The sequence below is a fragment of the Frankliniella occidentalis genome, unplaced genomic scaffold, assembly GCF_000697945.3.
Source record: "Frankliniella occidentalis isolate FOCC.00 unplaced genomic scaffold, Focc_3.1 Scaffold101, whole genome shotgun sequence".
NCBI lineage: Eukaryota > Metazoa > Arthropoda > Insecta > Thysanoptera > Thripidae > Frankliniella > Frankliniella occidentalis.
In genome coordinates this window covers 661,715-667,897 of record NW_026267230.1, presented here as the reverse complement: position 1 = coordinate 667,897, position 6,183 = coordinate 661,715, and the positions used below count along the sequence as shown (strand labels likewise).

The following is a 6,183-nucleotide window of genomic DNA, read 5'->3' as shown; positions in this document are numbered from 1 at the left end:
CCTCTTCCCACCACCATCGCCAGCACCACCTATTCCCTTCCCTTCCCGCCCCATCCCCCCGGCCTTCCTTTTCCTCCAAACCCCCACCGGCCACCGTTCCCCGACCTGCATGCTTCCAAGGAATGCTGCTGCGCGCGACCCCAGCGCCCCGGGTGGGTATACCACTGCCTGCCACACCCCACCACGCCCCACCACGCCCCACCACACTGTTAAAAACTGACGGTAAATTTCACCGTAAGCCACAATGAACCCTCCAGCACTGTAGCTTACGGCGAATTTTCAATGTAATGTGCAATAAATTGGCCCTGCAAGCACCACTGAATCATGGTGCAACGCCCTAACTTTCAGCTATGTCCACCGTACTGCAGGGTTCACTGTAGCTTACGGTGCAATTCACCGCCAGCTTCCGACAGTGCACGCCGCGGCGCGTGCACCGGGAGCTGCCGTGCTTATTGCGCGGAGTCCTCATATGAGGCGCTCGTCGAGACGGCAGGTGGAGCAAGCGTTGAGGCTGCAGGGCGCGTCGGGCAAGCGCTCCTTCTTATGACGCACGCGGGTCTCCGAAAGCTCGCCCGTCTCCGGTGCTCTAGCCGCATCTCGCGACGCGAGGCCGCTTTGCACTGTGCACTACAGGGTCCTAAACGGACCGAAACCTTTATACGGTGTCGACAAGAAATCAAACTAGGGACAAGTAACAAAAATTAACATCAAAATTACCGCAAACGCGCCGTCAATTTAAAACGAAAACACTTTTGCAATAGGACATTTTGAAGCAATAGAGTAGCACAGCAGCACCCTGATAAATACTAAAGAATGACGATTCGCCGGGATGAAATGAGAGTTCCGGCAGAAAGAGGAGAGCCTATAGTGTACTGGATGCATTGGTTTGTACTGTTAGACAGGAAAATTCCCCAAAAGTGCTAAATTTTAGTGCCTTTGGAGACTTTCGTGCCTTTCTAAAGGCATTAAAATTTGTCACCTTTAAAAGGCTCTAAGTCATACCTTTGTCTTTCCCGTGCAGTTTTACTGCTTCATTTACAAGCGAAGACGAGAAAACAAGCGTAAGCTCGCAGCAACTCGTACGTCACAATAGAAGGCACCACCTCGCCACGACAAAACAGCCGCAGCCTCAGCCCTGACCTCGCAGTATCCTTCAGAAGCACGGCCTCCAAGATGATAATTGCGTAACGTTTTCTGAGGGAGTCGCCCTGCTCCGCCTGCTCGCTGGAGCGGGCTCGCTGGAGCGGCGGCTCACCTCCTCGGCTGCTGGATAAGGAAACCATTAATTTGGCGGGCGCAGGCTGCGGCAGGAGGGTGGAGGGCGGCAAGGGGAGTTAATTAACCGCCAATACATCGCGCAGTCATTACAGCAATGAAGCCGCCCCATCCCGCCGGGCCGGGCCAAGCACCGGAGCAGGCGAGCGGAGCTCAGTAGGCACTTCTTCGGCGTTTTGTTTTCCTTGTACGTACACACCGACACGTTTTCGGCCAATGCTCGACGTGTGATAGTGGTCATGTTTTGCGAGGTAGTCTCATTTGCATTCCTTATTGCAAAACATGTCAAAGTCTGGTCAAGATGTCCGTGCAACCTTCAGGAAAATCGCATGAGGCGTATGAACATTGGCAATAAAAAGATCCTCGTTATTAAACTATTTAGTTTTACCAGCCGCAGTCGGACACCGCTCATTTTTGTTTAATTTCTGTGACCCAATTTCTTGTGAGTTTAAATCTCTCTCGTCTATGTTTAGGGATTTATATCAGCGAACAGGAAGGTTGAATACTGAAACCAAGACATGCCCTGATCATCAAACTGGGGGAAATAAGGTCCCCGTCGACGCCACCCAACGAGGGAATCAGTGATTTTCGGTGGAAAGTGTCTTTTCGGTTGCAGGCGGCGATAACGGTCTCTCACTCCCTATCTATTCCTTCCTTCCTCATTATACACCTCGTGCGGCTTAAGTCTTGCGGCTCAATCAATTAATCAGATTAGACGAGGCTGTGCGAAGACGGGAGTAAAAGCGCCCGCGCGTGAGAGAGGGAGAAGAGAAGAGAGTAGGAGAGAGAGAGAGAGAGAGAGAGAGAGAGAGAGAGAGAGAGAGTGGGGGGGTAGCCTTGTGTGAGGAATAATGGACGAAGAGGGAAAGGGAGAGACATCACCTTAGGCAGGCTATCTATTCCTGATGTCTCCACGTGCAGTTTCAGGGGCAGCCAAGTGGATGGCGATGGGAGTGTGGGGTGTGGGGTACTTGAGGGGGAGCCACCGGAGGAGCATTTGAGCCATTCACATCGCACCTCAATTCATACGTGTCAAACAGCTGCGAGCCCCCGCATAAGCCGCAGTATCTACCTATCCATCTGAACTATGAGCTCCAGCCGGAGGCGCCCGGGAGGTATGCAACGCGCAGACAGCCGTGCGCGTCGCGTCAGGCGTGGCCTACACACCAGGCGCTCTTCTCGGCACTCCTTTCCTTTCTCTCCCACTCCTCTCTCTCTCTCTCTCTTCTCGCGCTCACTCTCTCGCTCTCTTGTGTATTTTCCTCCTCGCCACTTCCTCTATGAAAGTACACGCACGTCCTACTGGAATTAACTCCTATTCAATTAATCAGCATAAGGAAGCTCATCGTCCTTGGATATTATCATGACAAGACCATCAATTCACGAGGCGGCGGGTGGCCAGAATGGAACGTCTAAAATGTGTTTACCGATATCCACTGTTGTTATGTGTGCGTAGAGAGAGAAAAAGGGGGGACGGGGTAGCTGGCCAGGCATTCGCGAACACGATCATAACTCAAAACACATTTTAGTGATTTGCAGCACCTATACTACGGACTGGCCTCGCCGCCCGCTCGATGCGCGTGTGATTTACACCACATGGGTGTTTTTTCGCCTTGCGTTAATTTTTTTCTTTGTCGAAGGTCCTGCTGCAAAGGGATGTTGTTATGGCTGGTGATTTTACTGCGTGCACACGCGTCGATAGCACACTAAAAAGTTGCGCTTTTAGTAAATGTAAGTGTGACGCATGCAAAAAAAATAAATAAAAAAAGAATGGCATCCAGTTGAAACTCACGGAGAGCCCACGAAACTTTTTGACAGTGTAGAATTACATCATTACACCTATTTGTGGAAACGGTTAATATGACGCGATGCGAGTTAGCGCTGAGGGTGGTGGTATAGGGGTGGTTGGGGTAAAAGAGCTTCCGCTGAACGCGGGCTGGGAATAAAGTCGTCGTGTTGTAATTGAAATTACCCTGTGGGGAACCGGAAGTCGTGGGGAAAAGGGGCCTCGTCGAGTAACGGAAAGAACGGCAAGCAGCCTGATTTAATATCACGCATGTGCGTGTGTGTGTGTGTGTGTGTATGTGTGTGTGTGGTATGACGCGATTCGCCACGCTCCGCCACACCCCGCCGCGCCCCCATGGTCCATAACGCCGCGCCGTGCGACACCCGTAGTAGTAAACACTGGTTATCCGTCCCCGGAACCGGCCAACCCCTGCCTCCCTGACTGCGTGCCTCCCAGTCGAAGGACCCCGGAAGTTGTAGCGGGGATGCGGAACGGAGACTTGAAAAGAAAAAAGGAGAAAATGTTGCTACCGTGTGCCTTTACTAATTTATGCCGTCAACATGAAGCCACGGATCGGGCGCGCTGTGTGGCAATGAGTTGGTCCACCTTCTGTTAGAAAGAGAAGACGCCGGTGATTGTGCGCGTGGGCTTGCCTACTTCCCTTGGGTTACAAAATAACGTCATGTTTATTTTTTTCCCGCAGACCTGAACGAGATCAAGGCCACAACGACGGCGGCGCCCTGGTTACCCAAGGCGCCAAACAAGGGCCCCCAGGGGGCCAAGACTGGCGGCAGGAAGGAGCTGCCGCAGTTCGACTCGAACCTCGTCACCAACGTGACGGTACAGCTGGGCGAGAGCGCCTACCTCCGCTGCCGGGTGCGCAACCTGGGCGAGCACAAGGCAAGTACCTGAGCGGGCACGTGCCCAACGCTTGACGTAACGACGCCCAGTAGCGGACTAGGGCATAGAAAAAAAAAAGCATTAGCTAAATTAGCTAATGCATTCGCTAATATGACCGTAGATTAGAATATTAGCTCTCCTAGCTAATTCTTCGCTAAGAGAGCTAACATATTGGGAGAGCTAATATTCTAATCTAACCGACATGGCCTTAGATTAGAATATTAGCTCTCCCAATATGTTAGCTCTCTTAGCGAAGAACTAGCTAGGAGAGCTAATATTCTAATCTAAGGCCATGTCGGCCATGTATTAGCGAATGCATTAGCTAATTTACCTAATTCTTTTTTTTCCGTGGGCGCCCGGGGCCCAGGCGGGAATTTGCCTACATACAGGGGCAAATTGCCTTGGGGCCCAAGCTCAAAAAGGGACCGAAATGATACCTTTTTAGGGGGGGGGTGGAACTTCCAGCCTTCCCGCCCTGGCCAGTCCACTTCTGACGACCCCACTGCACCGCTAAGGAGGGCGAGGAGGTGAGCGGCGGGCGCTGTGAAACGGCGGCCGCTGCACCGCCAAGGAGGAGGTGGCCACGGTGAGCGGGCTGGGGTGAAACAGCGGCCAATTACGAAACTTTTGGTGGGTCCGAAAGAGGACTGAGCCGGGCTCTGCCCCAATCCGGTCGGAACGACGAATCCGAAATATATTACGGCTGCGGCCATGCCATTCCGGGCCCTAGGCCGGGGTCTGGGGCCCGGGCCACGCACAAACACACGGAGGTAGGGGAAGGGAAGGGCCCGCTGCCGAGGCCCGGGTGTGGGCCCCAGCACGGAGCGGCTCATCCAATGAAACTTTTGCCCTGGTCGGGACGCAGGATGAAAAGGTTTCTGGCTCTGTTCTCTCTAGTTTTGCATCGTTTGCTGCGGGACGCGCGCCTCCTTCCATCCCTGTATCCCCGCGGCCAAGTTTGCCTCTGGCGCTCGACCGGAAGTAATTTTAATTCACATTAAGCTGCAGCGCCCTCGATTTAAAAATAATAAGTTTCGTCAATTCAAACATGAGTGGTTTACGCTGTTGCAGTGACCAGTGATCATGATCATGAGTTTTGTTGAGTTTGGACGTCTGACTTCCAATTTAATTGGTGGCCCTATGAGGGATGAAATCGAAGCTTGTGACAAAATCTCTCGAAACAGAACAGTGGGCACTGTCAAGCAAAAGGTATCGCACCAAAGTACAACAATGGTTGATCTTTGGAGGTGAGGTACTTATATAACTTTAGTATAGAGGAGTGGGGAGAACCACGCACTGCAGCAGAGAGCGCGGTACGACTACCCGCTGTGACTGAAGTTGCACCAACTATCGAGGTGCTACTGTACTCGGCCAATCAGAGGCGGTGGGAGCCCCATCGCCAGACCCGCAGGACAACTGCTTCTGTATGCAAAGGAGACGGTGGCGAGAAGTGAAAAAGAATGGGAAAAAAGGTATGGCAGCAGTAAAGCGGCTTAGTTAGCCGGTTTGCGTTGTCTTTCTTTTTAATCCCCACTGCTCTCTTTTGCGGCCCGCCCCACCCCGCCCTTCTCCCGGAGACGGATGGCTGCGCCGTCACCCGTCCCCTAATTTGTCATGGACCGGCAGCGGACGCCTTTCGAGAAATATCGCCGGTCGAATTGTCCCTCAGGTAGCAGCTGGCCGGGACCCAGTGGTCAGTGGCCGGGATAAGGGAGGGGCTGAGGCCGGCTGGCCGAGGCTGACCACTCCCTGTACGCCTTGTTGCCGCCGGCCGCGTTTCGCTAAGGTCGTGAGGCGCGGTACTTAACCGGCCACACAAACCTCACAACTTGTCCAATAAATAACCAGGCTCTCTCTCTCTCTCCCCTCCTCTCTCTCTCTCTCTCTCTCTCTCTCTCACTCTCACTTTACTCGCTCGCTGCGTAACGTTTCCTTCATTCCTCGGCTTGCAGCACGCCGCCAGTACTCCCTCCCTTTTCCTGCCCTCTCCATTTCCCCCCTTTATTTTCGTTGTACTTTCTCTCTCGCTCGCAGCACGCCCCCCCCCCCCCCCCCCCCCCCCCCCGGGGGGGGCGGCGGCCACATAGAAGCCACCGCTGTGCCCGCCCGCCGCAGGGCTCTGAACTTTGAAGTCGAGGGGTTGCAGGCCGAGAAGCGGGAGGCCGATGGACACAAGGCCGACGAGCAGCAGGCCGAGTGGTAGAAGGCCGACGGACGGGCCC

At 53.8% G+C, this 6,183-nt stretch overlaps 1 protein-coding gene across 1 annotated transcript in view; it reads left to right on the top strand.

Annotated features, from left to right (window-relative positions):
* The window catches only part of LOC113217056 (hemicentin-2-like), a 72,446-nt gene that overhangs the window by 16,130 nt on the left and 50,133 nt on the right, over positions 1-6,183 (top strand). The gene's annotated exons all lie outside the window — the stretch shown is intronic.